This window comes from Gopherus flavomarginatus, chromosome 17 (assembly GCF_025201925.1).
Source record: "Gopherus flavomarginatus isolate rGopFla2 chromosome 17, rGopFla2.mat.asm, whole genome shotgun sequence".
Lineage (NCBI taxonomy): Eukaryota > Metazoa > Chordata > Testudines > Testudinidae > Gopherus > Gopherus flavomarginatus.
This window is the reverse complement of record NC_066633.1, coordinates 14711075-14726455: the sequence shown is the minus strand read 5'-3', so window position 1 is coordinate 14726455 and position 15381 is coordinate 14711075.

Sequence of the window (15381 nt, the reverse complement as noted above, 5' to 3'; positions counted from 1 at the left end):
CACAGCGAGAAAGTTGGCATGTGTGTCCTCCACACCTACATTAGAGTCGAATCATAGAACAGCAGAGTTAGAAGGGACGACACAGGTCATCTAGTCTAGCCCCCACCAAGACGCAGGATTCTTTGTGTCTGTACCATCCAAGGCAGATGGCTCCAGCCTCTTTTTGAAAACCTCCAGTGAAGGAGCTTCCACGAACTCCCTAAGGTCTGTTCCGTTGTCCCGCTGTTCTTACGGTTGGGAAATTTTTCCTGAGATATAATCTAAATCTGCTCTGCTGTGGTTTGAACCCATTGCCTCTTGTCCTGCCCTCTGTGGCAAGAGAGAACAATTTTTCTCCATTGTTTTCATGACAGTGTTTCAAGTATTTGAAGACTGCTTTCAAGTATTTGAAGTATCCCCATCTCTGAGCCATGCCTGCCCAGATGAAGAGATCCTCTTCTGGAGATACCGGGTTCTTAATACTTTTCCTGCTGGTGAATTGCCAGGTGTAGGTGAGAAGAGTCATCTTAGGCAATTCAAAGCTATAGTATATGCCTCCTGTTTTTCTATTTGTCTGGAAAGGAAAAGACAGACTAGAGGCACCACAGAGACTAGAAGAAATTCCAGCTCCAATTAGAACACAAATGCCTTCATGATCGAGGCCTTTCTGTCATCCCCAGAAAGGGGTATGTAGGTCCTGCTGTTCTCGCTCACACACAGTTCATGGACAGACATGTTCCTTTGACATCTGTCTTGGGTCCTTGCACCTCAGGGCTATTGCACTGAGAGCAGAAATTTTGAAGCGTCTCACGTCTCCAATGTTATCGCCGGCAGCATCATGTTATGCCAAGTCTGCATTCATCCATCCTAAATCCAGGCCCCACCTGTAATGGTATGTGGTGGAAACTAACATGACCAGATGGGTCCAGCACAATGTCAGCTAGTGAGATATCCCTGCTCTAAGAGGCAGACACTGAAATATCAAGTGAAGAAAAGGAAAAGGCCAACAGGATGGGACACTAAAAGAAAAACTGAAGAGGTTTACTCATAGTCTAGTCCGGTCACCAATCCATTCCATGGCTGTTGAATTCATATCAGGATTTAGGGAGACCCTGTGTGGTGACGCTAGATAGCACATGCTGTATCAGTTAACTTGGGCACTAGAGAAAGCAGGGAGAACCGCAGTCTAAAGCAGCCAAAATAAATAAACTCCTTTGGAGGCATTACACCTGGGTTCTAGCTCGTCTCCAGCATTAGGAACAGGACTCATGGGCTAACAAAATGATTCAGCAACAGCAATTTAAAAAAACAACTACCTCAAATCACAGAAGAATGCCATCTCCCCAGCCTGCCACATTTCCCTTTGCATTTCAGGTGTGCCTGACCCAGCGTGTTTGGATGCTGTCACCAAAGGTTTGCAATGCCCTGCTAAATACTGGGCATGCCGGGTAACCAGCTCAGCTCTGGCAGTTTTTAAAAGAATACAGCTATTATCAAAAGTCACTGGGCCAGCAATAGTATTATTTGTTATTTATAAAGCACCGAGCATGTGCTAGGGGCTTATGTGATTGTACTCTGAGTTATGCAGGAGTTTCACAGGCTGCTACTGAATTACAATTTCATATTGTTATCTGCAGCCTTTGCAGGGATGATATTTCTCATTTACTCAAGGTAGCCAATCTCAAAAGTGCTTGAGTTTTAATTAATTAATCTGTTAAAACTAATGACCCCACTAGCAGGGGTTCTATTATCCCCACTTTACAGAAGGGACAATTGAAACACAGAGAGGTGAAGAGCTAAGTCCAGCAAAGTGCTGAGCACTGAGGCTTTATCCAACAAAGTGCTTAAGCATATGCTTAATTTTAAGCATATGAATATTTTAATGTACTTAAATGAGACTACACTCTTGATCAGGGATCGGCAACCTTTGGCATGTGGCCCATCAGGGAAATCTACTGGTGGACCGGGCCTGTTTGTTTACCTGCAGTGTCTGCAGGTTTGGCCAATCACGCCTCCCACTGGCCGGGGCTGCAGAAAGCGACAGCCAACACATCCCTCGGCCCGCGCCTCTTCCCGCAGCCTCCATTGACCCGGAATGGCAAACTGCGGCCAGGGGGTTGCCGATCCTCGCTCTTGATAATGAATACCAAAGGTCATTGTGTGCTGTGTGAAAAAATATTCCCTTTTATCTGAATGATCAATTTGCCACCTTTTTGTTTCACCGAATGCCCTGTAGTTCTTGAATTACGAGCTGGGGGTACAGATGTTCCAAGCTACCCTCCATGTTCCCTTCATTATGTGCTATCCTTTTACCTTGTGTTCTCTTTCACAAGTGCTGTCTAAAGTAAATAATCCCAATTATTTCACAGATTTATTCGTAGATTGTAAAGACAGAAGGGACCATTATGATCATCTAGTCTGACCTCTGGCATAACACTGGCCATAGGACTTCTTTGAATTAATTCCTGTTTGAAGTAGAGCAGATCTTTTAGAAAAACAGCCAATCTTGATTAACTAAATAGATTTTTCTTGAGTCTTTCACTGTCAATCATGTTTTCTGACCCTTTAATCATTCTCATGGGTCTTCTGAAGACCCTCTCCAATTTATGAACATTATCAACATTTTTCAACCTCTGATTACATGAATTAGTCCAAATTTTGATTCATGCTAAAATTCCTAAAACTTCTGGGTATTTACAAATGATTTCCCTGCCTAAATGGTCACAATGACGGAATAACAGAACTTGATAAATATCAGCAAACTGAAGTAGGTATTTTGATCCACAAAAATATTCATGGAGTATATTTTTTATCATACTCTGATCAGCTTTAATATATACACTGAAAGACAAGGACATAACTGAGTCCATAACTCCATTCACAGTTTTAATCAGACAAGAGGCTTCTACTCTCTAGTTTAATGAAGTAAATGAGACCTCTGGTAATATTGCCTGTGTAATTGACATGGTTCTCTGGGAAACATTACACTTTATAATGAAAATACTGTATATAATTAGGATCTAATAGAAAGAAAATAGTAATTAGAAAGAATTAACTGAACAGACACAATCAAGCAAATAAAGGTTATTCTCTGGAGAAAACCCTTCGGGGTTCAAATGTGTACATCCTGAGATCGTAAAAAGCCACAGTAATTAAAGGTTTTTCCATTGCATAGGAACTGCCTAATCATGACTAGTGGAAGGACCCCTGTGAAGACCAGAATGGATTATTTAGAGTTGTATGTGGTCATGGACATTCTAGGGAGGGGGTGGGAGAGGACATATCCTAGCAAAAGTATAATATAATGGATCCTATAATATGCCAGGTTAGACTATGGCGTTGGGTCTATGTTCGGCACCGGTGGTAAGGAGACCAAAGCCCCAATTCCTGAGTCCGATCCACACTTTCCCACTCCCCAGGGGGGTCCCACTGCTGTTGTTTGACACTAGACTCTTTCAGCCCAATGCACTGTGTGTGTCAAATTCACCTCTGCATGTGCCATGTAAATCCCATTTAAGGTTTTGAACTAGGGATTAAGTGTGTAGGGTTTGTGCTGGTCTCCTGTATAGTGGGGATTGTCACCCTGTTGGAGAAGGATCCCAGCTGTGCGTGGCCATGAGGAATTTAATCATGCATGGCTCTGTGCAAGAAGAAGGAAAGCTTCCAGTGACCTCTCCACCCTGCTATGCTCATAAAGAAAGGCTGTAACTAACCCACACAATAGCAGGAAGGCTATCACATTTTTGCTGTCATGGCTTCGTGTTTCCAAGCAGTGTTTTCCTGATCAGCGTTAGGGTGACCAGACAGCAAGTGTGAAAAATCGAGACAGTGGGTGGGGGGTAATAGGAGCCTATATAAGAAAAAGACCCAAAAAATGGGACTGTCCCTATAAAATTGGGACATCTGGTCACCCTAAGCAGTGAGGATGCAGACTATCACCACACTGAGCAATCTGTGCTATAAACTAATCTCCCTCCCACCCCATCCCCCACAGGTGGTCTATATCATGGATTTATAACATGACTCTCCGACTGCCCCAAAGCAACCTATCATGTCATGGAGAGAAAGCATGCCAGATCCCCGTCACTTACACATGTTTTGTCACTATCTCAACCCCTCTACCAGAGCAGGCATGGGCTCATGCTCAGGTCATCGCGTCTCAGTAACTCATTCTGAGTGGGGCGAAGAAGCACAGACCATCCCAAGGCTAGAGGGGAGACAATATGCTTCCTTTTTTGCTCTCCCCACCCCATTGGAGCCGTTCTGCGACGAAGGAGAAGTATCTGCTCTGGAAAGCACGAGTGGCTGAGGCAGAAACACCTGAAGAACAGAGAGATGTCAGCAAAGGGGAGTTAAAAGAAGAGTTTAATAGAAGCGGGGCGGCACCCAGCACATCTTCTAAGCAGAAATGATAACATACAAAGCTGATGAGCTCTAGGCTTGCTTCAGAGCTGCTCCTACTGCTTAACATTACTCCCTCCATTCTGCTCTACTTTATTGATCCATCTATTGATCTACCAGTGCAGGGATTCATAGTCCAATGTGAAATTTAGCATAGATTAATATTGAAAATGGCTGCATGGAATTTTTGTATCCCCACAGATCAAGAGGGATGTTTTCAAGTAGCTCTCAACGTAGGTGACATTTCCATAGCTACTCACACAAACTTTTCCCAATTCACTTCCACCACACATCATCTATGCACAGCACCAGCTGAGATGTCTCCAGTCTCAGGACATCTTTTTTTCTTCTTCATCCTCACTGTGGCGGGCAAGTGATAGGGGTTTCTTCATTCCAATCCTTCTGCCATATTTCACCCTGTGACTTCTCTGCCCCAGAAACAGCCTTGAGTCTCAATTCACGGTGATTTTACCCTGGTGTGACTCCACTGATTTCCATGGATTCACGCCCGCATAAACCAGCTGTGAGAGAATGGAAACTTCGATTTATTCTTTTTCTCTCTAGCAACTTCCACCTTATTTCATCTTTACCCCTGCCTTCCTCCTACAGGTCTGCCTCACCCCAAATGGACAACATTGACCTGTTCAACAGGCACAAAGGAAGGTGTTTTCCAAGGTTAGGAGGCCATTTCTGCAGCTGAAAGATCCCAGCTGTTTCTGCTCAGCTCCTGCTGCCTTTCTCCAGCTCCACCAAAGAGCTGCTTAGTCCTTGTGTGGTAGGAAGCCACAGTTCCAGATCGTGGAAGGAGCTACAGCTCACCAGTAGCTGAGAGGGAATTCACAGTCCTGAACTTCAAAATTAATCATGCAGGGAAACCCTACAGCCACATGGTTTCTCATTGCAATCTATAGGACTCCGCACAATCATATTTAGTGGACCCTATTGCTGGATCAGGGTCTAAAAGTCGCTTTGGAAACACCTTGTGGAAGCAATTAATAAGGAAAGATTAAGAAAATGAAGTTGATATCTAGCACAATTAAGCAGCAGTATGGTAACTATCTAAACTGTATTAAAATAGTAAATAGCAGGCAGGAGTGGCATTGTCTAGAGTAGTCCAAGTTACTATAGGTAGAAGTGATGAGATGAAGTTGAGTAAAGGAATGGATGTCTTGATGGGAATCCCAGTTCAACAGGTTACTTAAGCTCAAGTCTAACTTTAGGCGTGGAAGTAGTATCATTGGTATCGGTGGATTAGTTCACATTCTTAAAACTAGGCACATGCTTAATTCTTTGATTTGTAGATTTTAAGGCCAGAATGAGCCATCAGATCATCTAGTCTGACCTCTCATACATCACAGGCCAGAGAATTCCCCCTGTATTGAGCCCCCTTGATCTGAAGACATCAAGAGATGCAGAATCCACCACCCCCTTTGATAGTTTGCTCCAAAAATTACTCACTCTGTTATAAATGTGTGTCTTATTTCTCATCTGTATTTGTCTGGCTTCAGTTTGCAGCCATTGACTCTCACCTTTCTCCGTTGATTAAAGAGGCCTTTAGTACAAGATATTTTCTCCTCATGAAGGTATTTAAGTTTTCTCTCAATTATTTTTTTTTCTCTAAGTGCTTTGAAAAATCAAGGCCAAAATAGCCAACAGCAAAGGACATTAGTAGAACTGGTGGATATTTTTTTTCTAACTTTGAAACTACTATCGGGACCAAAAAAGCAGGACGGGAACTTTCAACATTTTTGCCAATTTTTTTTTTCTTATTCTCTGGAAACTTTGATGAAGGTTCAAATTTTCACCCCTAAAAAGGGGAACAAATTCAGGAATGATTTTTTACCATTTCCTCCCATGCTTTATGACCAGCTTTAACTACTACTGTATGGACTGGTCACCAAAGGGCAATATACGCAGCCGCATCCCAACTAGACTAGAGACAGCACTTAAAGAATATAGTGCTGGAAACAACCACGTACGGGCGGAATGGGTGACTTATTCAGGGTGAAATTGTACGCTGCACCTCTGAGAGTCAGTGCAGAACTCACAGCCCTGGATGTTCCGGGGAAAAGGTGACCAATCCTGGACTGCTTACAACATAGTTTTGACAGTTTTCAGGCCCTCTGCCTGTAAATAGCCTGTAAATAGCCCAGTGCTTCTTGGAAGCCCCATAGCACTGAATGATGCAGACCCATCCCTGATACACCCCTCCAGCCTGCTGCCCTGCCTTCAACAAGCCTGGTATGGTAAGGTTTGGGAGGGGAGCCTCAGAAGGCACCCTGATGGACATCTGCCACATTGCCTGCATGGACAGAACCTGGACTTCTAGGGCCCATTAGCACCTCTCAGGCTCTTTTACTCATGTAAAGGGGCCAGAGCAGAACCTCATTCAGATTTCTATGTGAAGCACCTGCAGTATCGGTTGCACACAAGTACAGCCCTGTGTCTGAGCCATTTAGCCACCCGAGCTACCCAAACCAATTCCAGCAACCACCATTGGTCACTAATGGCACCAAAATAACCCCACCTGCTTCATTTGGATGAGTCCACAAATGGTTGCAAAATCCCTTAGCAATGTTGAAACCCTTTGCTGATCAGTGCACCGTGTGTGGGGCTAAAATGCAACTTGTCCCATGTATCTGCAAAGTGGATTAGTCAGTTATACTCCAGTGTGATCAGAATTAAAGCCAGATTCAACTGATGGCATCACCATGGTGGTAGAAAGAGAGATTGAGAAACTAAACTGACAGGGAGGCAGTGTGGTGTAGAAGACAGAGCTTGGCCTTGGACTCCTGGCATCTGGATTCTATTCCCAGCTTTGCTGCTCGGTGACCTTGGGCAAGTCACTTTAACCACCCTGTGCCTTGGTTTCCCCCTCTGTAAAACAGAGCTAATGATATTGACCTCCTTTGTAAAGGACTTTGAGATCTACTGACTACAAGTGCAATATAAGAGCTAGGTATAATTATTATTATCTGGTAGCACAGGGAAAGCACAATCCAGATGAGTACTTAATAGCCACTTGTGCATACCAAAACCGAGATGAAGAAAAAACCTCAGCAAGTTCAAAGTTTGTAGTCTAATTATGTTCTGTCCTGTGGGTGCTCAATAGGGGGTGAAAGTAATATCCCTCAAACCACTCCAGATTATCTCAATATCTAACAAATCCTATGGCACTCCAGCAAGGAGTTCAAAGAAAAAGCATCGTTAGCTCTGCTAATTACTGTCTATATTAAGTTGTCTAATATTGCAGATAGGAGAACAAGGCAAAGGACAATGTTTCAGAAACCAAGAGCTAGCAAAGTACAACCTGGGGAAGGCCACGGATATCCAAAACATTGTCCCTTTTCCCTGTGCTGCTTACTACAATATTAAACCACTTAATATGTAATTGCTCAAGCTTATGATGTCTCAGCTTTGAAGTCTTTGCAGGGGTGCTATAGGATTTTGTCAGATGTTTCTTTAACAAAATCTACCAGGAGGCCTCTTAGTATCTATGACAATAGTTTAATGGAATATACTTCCAATAAAGGGAACTAATTGAATATTTTCACATATAATGTAAGCAAGGCCCCAGCTGAGCAAAAGAAATGAAAACTATAGCAAGACACCATCAGGAGGAACATCACTGTAAAATCACACTTTACTGATACACTAAGGTGCAATTCCTTTCCCGTGGTCTTCACTGCTGCTTCAGTAAGCACAGAGTGGTCTGGAGTGTTTAGAACATAAGAATGGCCATACTAGGTCAGACCAATGGTTCACCTAGCCCAGTGTCCTGTCGTCCAACAATGGCCAGTGCCAGCTGCTTCAGAGGGAATGAACAGAACAGGTAATCATCAAGTGATCCATTACTCATTCCCAGCTTCTGGCAGTCAGAGGTTTAGAGAAACCCAGATCATGGGGTTGCATCCCTGCCCATCTTGGCTAATAGCTGTTGACAGACCTATCCCTCCATGAATTTGTCAAATTCTTCTTTAACCCAGTTATACTTCTGGCCTGCACAACATCCCTGGCAACGAGTGCCACAGGTTGACTGCGTGTAATGGGAAAAAGTACTTCCTTTTTTTTCTTCCAACCAGCTGCCTATTCACTTTCTCCACCCCATTCATGATTTTAAAAAGCGCGCTATCATATCCCCCCATTTAGCCTTCTCTTTTCTAAAACTAACAATCCTAGTCTCATCTCGTATAATCTCACCTCATATAGAAGCTGTTCCATGACCCTAATCATTTTTGTTGCCTTCTCTATACCTTTCCCAATTCTAACATACCAGAACTGCACACAATATTCAAGATGTAGGTGTACTATGGATTTGTATAGTGGATTATGATGTTCTGCATCTTATTATCCATACCTTGCCTAATGGTCCCTAACATTGTGTTAGCTTTTTTGATTACCACTGCACACTGGGCAGATGTTTTCAGAGAACTATCCACAACGACGCCACAATTCCTTTTCTGAGTGGTAACAGCTAATTTAGACCCCATCATTTTGTATGTATAGCTGGGATTATGTTTTCCAATGTGCATTGCTTTGCATTTATCGCCACTAAATTTAATCTGTCATTTTGTTGCCCAGTTATCCAGTTTTGTGAGCTCCCTTTGTAACTCTTCACAATCTGCTTTGTTCTTAATTATCTTAAATAATTTTGCCACCTTACCATTCACCCCCTCTTCCAGATCATTTAGGAATATGTTGAACAGCACTGGGCCCTGTACAGATTCTTGAGGTTACCCACTATTTACCTCTTTCCACTGTGAAAACTGACCCTTTGTTTTCTACCTTTTAACCAGTTACTGATCCATGAGAGGACCTTCCCTCTTATCCCATGATTCCTTGCTTTGTTTAAGAGCCTTTGGTGAGAGATCTTGTCAAAGGCTTTCGGAAAGTCCAAGTACAATATTGGCTCTCCCTTGTCTAAATGCTTGTTGACACCCTCAAAGAATTCTAATAGATTGGTGAGGCATGATTTCCCTTTACAAAAGCTGTTTTGATTCTTCCCCAGCAACTTATGTTTATCTATGTGTCTGATAATTCTGTTCTTTACTATAGTTTTAACCAATTTGCTGGGTATCGAAGTTAGGCTTACCAGCCTGTAATTGCAAGGGTTGCTTCTCGAGTCTTTTAAAAAGAAAATCACATATTGTTTGCTTGCACCCATCTTACTACAGAACCAGATCACTCTGTATCAGCAACTTGTCTTCTTTATTATTTTTCACTCCCTCAGTTTTTGAGTCATCTGCAGGCTTGACTCTAGCAGGATCAGAAATTAGTCTATAGTTGCCAGAAGGTCCTTCTTGTTTACAGATCACATTCCCAGAGATTTTTGCTATCTTCCAAATCCATGCACTAAGGGCTTGATTCTGATCATATTTACACTGACATAAATCAGGAGTAACCTGAATGAAGCCAATGGTATTAAACAGATTCGGGTTAGGATTCAGGCCCTAAGGTTCGAATTCTGCTCTCACTGAAGTCAAGAACAAAGCTTCCTTTGGTTTCAATGTGAGCAGGATTGGACCCTAAATTCCCACAGGGAGATCTTTGTGGTCTCCTTCTGTATAGACTGGAGTAAATTCCTGCAGGCTTCTCCTTCACCCCCCACCTCCACCCCCACCGCTTCCTTCTGTTCACCTAGTTAGTCTACCAGGGTACATCCAGATTACCTGCCATATCGGTGGGGATCGATATATCGTGTCTCATCTAGACACGATATATCGATCCCCGAACGTGCTCCCATCGACTCCGGAACTCCACCGGAGCGAGCGGAGGTAGTGGAATCGACACGGGGAGCCGCGGACATCGATCCTGCATTGTGAGGACCCGAGGTAAATCGATCTAAGATACTTTGACTTCAGCTATGCTATTCACGTAGCAGAAGTTGTGTATCTTACGTCGATAACCCCTCCAGTGTAGACCAGCCCCCAGATTCTAGGAGAGATCTTTTTTTTTTTAATAGCACATCGGATTCCCAATTTCCTCCTGTCCTTCTCTATGCATTAAATTCCCAGAGGATCTTTCTGTTATTTAGCCTCTTTCTCCATGTGCTGTATTTTACAAGGGCTCTGTCTCACATTCTTCCTGCTGAAAGCTCTGCAGGGCTCATGCAAGGGGAAGCTCAGGTTGCTTCTGAACTCCATGTGTGACAGAATCAAAAGACTCATTTCATCATCCGTTAATCTCCCACAATCCTCTAAAGCTTCATCTGTTAAGAGTGAAGCAAGCAGGGTCATCTTTATTGTACTTTAGGCTTGTTATTACTTTTCATAATTTTCTCAAAAGAACATAAGAATAAATCAATCTCCCAGCCCTAACATGTCGATAATCATTTTCAAATATTTAAATTCCTCCACTGCCGCTTCCCTTGTGAAAGTTTCACTCAGTTCTCCTTGGGTTTTTCGGGGTCGGGGGTTCATGCTCTACTTTGTTGTTTTCCCCCCACATCAGATCTTCTCCTATTGTCTTCTTTTTCCCTTGTCCAGTTGCTTGTTGCCCCCCCACAGCTTCGGGTTCTTAGATTTGGTCTGCAGTTTCATTTCTGCTGTTCCATTTCTCCACCCCCATGTTTACTTTGTTAGATGTTCACAATCCACCTCCAGCTCCCTGATGGTCAGACCACTCTCCGATGTCTTCTGAGACACTGACTGCAAGGAGTTGGTTAAATATCCAGTGCAAATTTCTGACTCTGGAAAAATCCCTCATTTGATGAGCTGGCTTCTTTCCTAGGGCCAGATCCTCAGTTAGTGTAAGCGGGCATAACTCCTTTGACCTCAAAGAAGCTACACTGATTAACGCTAGCTGAGGATCTGTCCTCCAAAATTATAGGGTTCATTCTCATTATCCAGGGCCCACTAAGCCTCTTCTTTCATAACTATTGTGCTAGAGCGGGCCCAAAATGGCCCAAGCCATGACAAAGTTAGGGGATGTAGTCCAACCAGGGAGTCCGTCTATAGATTACAATGGGAGCAAGAAGCTCCTAAACTACACTTCCCATGAAACACTGCAGCAGCATTTCTGAATTAAAATATTTCAGATTTTGGACAACATATTGTGGGGTCTGGAAGAAATATTGAGAATTTAGATTTTTTACTGAAATGTCAAAATTTTCCATGGGGGGGGGGGAAATTCCAACCAATTCTACTCAAGAGGCTTGTTTGAGCAGATGTACTATGAGATGCTTAGCCCAAAAGAACTTCTCACTCTTTTTGCCTGTGGCTTTTTCTCCTCCGTATTCCAAGAACACTTTGAATTAGATCAGATCGCTCCATGTATTCACAGTTACATGATTCCTTCCTAATGACTGGCGGTCTCAAACCAAGGACCCAATTCACTGTTGACTTGCACCTTGTGTAGCCATTAAGGTCTTGTCTAGACTAGGCAAAAATGCCTCCCCCCCCACGCAATCCAGTTAGCTGAGTCTGGCTAGATTAGCGCAATTGAAAACTCTACCTAACAATCAATGTTAGCAGGTTGGGTTGTATCTGCTTAGGCAATAAGTGCTGCAATCGAGTTAAATGTGTTAAAATGTGGCTATTTCGGCATTAAGTTGGGTCTTCAACTGAGTTAAGCTGGTTCAAAATAGCAGCATTTCACACTCAGTTTGTCCTGATGGAAGGCCTTACGTGGCTGCAAAATGAGTGTAAAATACTACAATATCAGAATGGTTGCATCTTAACTTACTGTGCACTGGTGCAAATGACTGCACAAGAAGCAAGACAGTGGTGAACTGGGCCCCTCTTATCTGTAGGCCTGATCCTGTGAGATACTAATCTCTCCCATAAGGTAACAGGGACTTCGAGGTGGTCTCAGCACCTGTCATGCACAGCCCCTAAGCCCCTGTGTAGAGTCCACCTGTCTGTAGAGATCTAGACAAGCAAAAAGCAATAGGCCATTTAACAGGGGAATATCTGCATCCCACTGCATACAAATCAGACACTGGAAATTGATACAATCTGGGGGGGAAAGGGAGGGGAATCTCCTGGCAAGACATTGTCGTGTTTCAATCTTTCACCTTCACTGGGTAATGGGATGTGCTGGAACATTAAAACAAACAAACAGCTTTTGGTGTTTACATCAAATGTTTAAGCAGGACAGCCCGAGCCAGAGGTGCTCCACTGAACATCTGGAGCTCTGGGAAATGATGCGATTACACAGATGTGTCACATTCATTAGGCTATAAAATCGCCAGTAATGAAGGTACGAAAGGGACTTCCATGCAAATTGTAAATTATCGCCAAAAAATAAAATGAAATGTTACACTTGGCAGTTACCACATTGCTCCCCACCCCCACTTTGGAATGAGAGTCCCTGTGTAATTATGGTACTTTGTGACAGGAGCCCAGAATCCGTGTCCCTTGCTCATCTTCAATTGCAGACACACATATTAGCATTTGCTTCAAAGGAGAAGAAAGCACGGATGTGTGTGTGAATGGAGCACTGTTGACAGACTCTGGATTAATCAGCACTGGTAAGAAACTTCAATTATTCCCTCGCCTCAGAAAATGCATGGCAACAGCAGTGTAAACTTCCTCCCTGTCCCGCCTCCCCTGAACTGTCTCTTGGCTATCACACCTCTGACCTGACTTAGTCAGACTGCTTCCAGGGACAAGAGGGTAATGTAATGCCTATCACCCATTCAATCCTCTCTCTTGTCACTACCTACAAGAAAGCCGCAGCGCTGATGGTTTTTCTGTGGCATGGACACCCATCCCTACTGGAAAATGGACTCTACCACCATCTCATTTCATACAGGCCCCCAAACAGATAGAAAAATGGTCAGAAGATGGGGCTACCCCCGGTGTTTAATTTTGGTTCAGTTCTTAGGAGGTTGCTCCTTCTTTCTGTGGCTCTGTTGCTGGAGCAGACATCTGGGAATTAGGACTCCTGGGTCTTATTCCCAGCTCTGGAACTGATTTGATGTGTAACATAAAGTTATTTCACTTAGTGGCTCACCTTTCTTACCTGTAAAAAAGATCACACTGACATGTCGTTAATGGCTGTTAATTAATTTTTACAAAGTGCTCTGGCATAGGTAAGCATGAAATCTGATAACAAAAAGGATGCAAATGCCACACATGTTACAAGAACATGGGTACTGAGTGGCCCACTGGTGGCCAGTCCTGTGAATTCCCAAAGGCAGTACATCACATGTCTGGCTGAGCAGAGAGGCAGTGGTACTGATAGTCATATACAGGCTGGGAGTGGGTGGCTGAAATGTCCTGAAAAGCTCTTATCCTTCATCCAGACCAGAATATTGGAACAAATGAAGTAGAGAAATCTCCTGAAGAACCCATCTCAGTTTTAAATGAGGATGAGTATCAGCAGGGACAGGACACTTTGCAAGTTTCAGTTAACTATAAGAAGGCAGTCATCCTGGCAGGCTCTTGCCAAAAAAGTTGGCAATCAAAGTTTCCCAATTGCACGGGACTAGCAGGACCCCCTCTATAAAGTTTCCTCTTCATGTGTTATCTCAGAAATTAAGTTTATATTCAGATTTCTGTTTAGAAGAGTCACTCTTCAAATCCATGAACTTCCTTCCCTCCTGCCAGTAACAGACAAGTCAGATCCCCCAGCTTCCCAGGCGCTGTCAGCTAATAGACCTGCCAGGAGCCTGATGGGAAGCTGTTTTCTCTGGTTGAACCTGTAATGTTTGGGTTGGAACAGAGCTGGCAAGAGAACATATGTTTATATGATCTCACACGCGAGTGGTTTCAAAACATGGACACACCAGTCACTAGCATGGGACAGACAGAACATGGGATCTTTGTTTCCAGAAGCATAGGCACCCTATTTGTGGGTATACAGAAGAATCTCCATTAGTAGCAGCTGTAGCTTACCTCCTCTGTAGCCATTCTAAGGTAACAGGATACACTGAGAAGGTCTGATGTTCCAGCCACTCGAGGAAAGGAGATTACATTCACCCACTCATACATACACTAACCACGAACTAACCCTAACGATGTCGGTGTTCACTAGCACAAGGAAAACAGACTCGGTGGATTTCATGGTTTTAGGCTTTTGCTTTGATAGAGACCCAGCTTTTATCTTTGCAAAGTACAGCTTTGTAACCTAAAAATAGCCTGCCCAAACTCCTTCCATTGAGACGGCAGAAGATGAGCTGGTGACTCACAATGTTTGGTGCTTCTCTGTCAGCAAGATGAAACATTTCCCCTGTAATCCACCAAAATGGAACGTTTAGGGTTTGAAAGGTCACTGGAAATTTCAGTAGCAGCTGCTCAGGGATATGATCCCGTTAGGGCCTCCTGATGTGGAGGTGAAGCTCTAAGCACAGAGAAATGACAGGGTGTGGGGTGAGAGTGGGAAGGAGGGAAACCCAATAAACCAAGAGCTTTAATCTGTCAAAGTAATGTTCCTTCTTTCAGAGAGAAAGAACGGGAAATTGAATAAAAGGACTTTTGTAACTGACTCAGGTCTGATTAATGCAGGCCCAAAGTGGCCCTGCTTTCGTTCTGCAAAGTGGAGGGGCCGTCTGAATCCGTTCTTAGAGAATCAAACAGGAAAGCTCTGACAGGGGGCCGTTTTCTCCCCCAGGACAGTAGTTTGCAGTGAGGCCATTGTGCTGAGCATGTGAAAGTCTGTGAGGACCTGAGGGAAGGAACAGGAGAAAGGACAAGTCCCTGCTGGATTCCAGGATTAACATTAACGAGCCAGCTGCTCACTTGGCACCACGTAGTCCAGGAATTGTCCCCAGAGTCAGAGTGGCTGGCTTCTGTTGGCAGGAGAAATGGACAAAGAAGCATGTTTTACACCCTCTGTTGGTAATCAGTGAAAAGCCTGCAGCACACAATGCACTAAATTGTTAAGGATACCGACGGCATCCCTGAAACCTGGCTGTACAAGATCTTTGAAATGGCAACATTGCCCTGTACTGAATGCAAAGGGCAGGTACTGCAGAGTGGGCCCCACTAAAAAGGGCACATTCACCATCCCAGGCACTTGCAGCAGACGCACTAACTTGCACTTAGAACAGGAGACAGG